The sequence below is a fragment of the Populus euphratica genome, unplaced genomic scaffold (assembly GCF_000495115.2).
Source record: "Populus euphratica unplaced genomic scaffold, PopEup_1.0 scaffold5.1, whole genome shotgun sequence".
Lineage (NCBI taxonomy): Eukaryota > Viridiplantae > Streptophyta > Magnoliopsida > Malpighiales > Salicaceae > Populus > Populus euphratica.
The window spans coordinates 4,132,124-4,134,615 of NW_011499848.1; positions in this window are offsets into that span (position 1 = coordinate 4,132,124).

The window sequence follows — 2,492 nt, forward strand, 5'->3', positions numbered from 1 at the left end:
GGTTAGTGCGGGGAAAAAAGAATATATCATAAAAGTTAATTAAATGATGAAATTGAAAACCAATAAAACTTTATCAAAAAGATCTAGAAAAAAATTAGAAATTAAAAAAAAAATATTTTAAAAAATAACACATGATAAGTTGACATTGAATGACTAAATTGAAAGCAAACAAAACCTTTGTAAAAATATTAAAAGCAAAAAAAAATAAAAATAAAAGGTAAGAATGAGAATTAAAACACCAAGAACATGGAGAGCCAGGGTGTACATGACAAATTATTACTGACATACTAAATTGAAAGTAAACAAATTTTTTTTTTTTGAAAATGACTAGAAAAAAGAATCAAAAGAAAAAGGACCCTGTTAAAATACCGGAAACAAAGAAGGCAAGTACATATTTGCGAGGGCAAGAAAGAGAGAAAAAATCATTGATAACAAACTACTTATCATGCATTATTATACTCACACAAAAAAAAGATCGAGCCATTGCTTCTAGAGACATGGCAAAACAATAAATTTGATCAATAGAAAGCGCCATATGCATCTCTCGCGCGATGAAGCACGAGACACAAGCTTTTGTAATTTTTTGATTAAAAAATCAGCTGTTAAGGGTAAATTTAGAATACCTTTCATGATTATGGAGTTAAAAAAAAAAAACCACATGAAAAGATGAAATGCCCTTGAACACTTGCTATGTATTTTTTCTTTCTAATTTTAAGATAAAATACAAAAAAGCATAATATACTATGGAGCAAAAGTTCAATTTTTTTTAGTACAGTGCTAAATCAATAATTTTACTATTTATAAAAGGTTTCACAGACAAAAATCACCCCTAACAATCCTCTAATAAACAGATGAACATTTAAAAAGATCAAACCACACCTAAAACCAAAACACTCTAGTTTTTCTTCAAAGGATAAACTTGTAATTTAACCGTCGCAATGAATAATTCTTTCACGTTTATCTTCACGGTATTTTGCTAGTCTCTAGCTTGCCCACTTTATTGTCGCTGCTAGCCTGTAATCTACATTTTTATTTATATTACAATTATAATCGTAATCATAGTTATAGAACATGCTAGTTGGTAGTGCCAGTGGCATTTACTACGCTGATAGATGAAGAAGCACTGTTTACATAATGGCAGTACTGCAGTGATGTCGGGCAAGCTAGCTTTGGTTCCTTGAGTTTTTATTTTCTTACATTTCAGTTCTTGATATCTTGATATTTCCTTACACAAAATAATCCCCCTCCGTTCACTACAATCAAATGTAACTTTAAAATGCATGGTTTTTTAACCATCCAAGGCTCAAAGTGTTGATTCTCTCACGTATTAATATGGATAGGCTATGCATTTATTTATTTATTTTATTTAATCCTTGAATTTCTTTTCAATGTTTTGTGGTAATAAAAGATGTACTATAATCCTTAAACTTTAAAAATCATATAATTTTAGCTCCTTAATATATCTTTTTAATTTAATTTCAATTTAAAAATTTATTTTTATTATTTTATTGTTCATGATCGAGGAAGGAGAGAGAAATTATTAGATTTTAATGATAAAGAGAGAAAAACATTACTGACATCTATCTAGACAATCAAAACTAGTAATATTCATGTCAAATGATTTAATTTAATGAGAGGAGTTCACGTTAAGAGTCTTCTTGATTTGTGAGAACTATATATTTTTTTAGTGGTTTTTCTCTATTTTTTTAATTCATGTTCAAATTAGTACCCATTCTCGTTTTCATATTGTTTGAAGAACATTTTTAAATGACAATTTTTATTTAATTATGCATTTAAATATGAAGAGTTTTTCTTTGATTTATTTATATTTTTTTATCTTTTGTATGGATGAATTCTATTTTTAAAAATAAAAAAATTATTTAAAAATAATTTTTTTAATATGTGTAATATTGTATGATGTTATTTTTTTATATTTTATTTTATCAATTTAATTTGTGCTTTTATTTCTATTATCATTTATTTGAATAAAAAAATAAATTTAATAAAAATAACTGAGTAAATATCCCGTATTTCAAAGTTAAATATTTTGATATATACATATATCTTAATTTTTTCAAGTTTTATTAATGACTTTTTATTTATTTATTCGTATACATTATTCTTGATTTATTTGATTGTATGTATGTATAATTTATTTTTATTTTAACTTAAACCTTTTAAATTGTATAAATATATAAAAAAAACTTGATATAAATTTTTATAAAAAAATAAAAATATTTAATCTATGTTAGAACGCGGATACATAAATAGTATCATAACCGGTTGTTGATTTGTGTATTTTACATTGCTCACCGAGCATTATACCTGACAAGAAAGTGCCAAACGCATCTTCCAAACTCTGCGAAACCCTAAAAATAATCCTAGCAGCAGCCACCGTTCTCCACTGTAAGGTCGCCCTCCTTCCTCTTGGTTATTGTCCACAGGGAACCTCCTTTGTCTTTTGTGGTGGTGGTTCTAAATTTACAACCCAC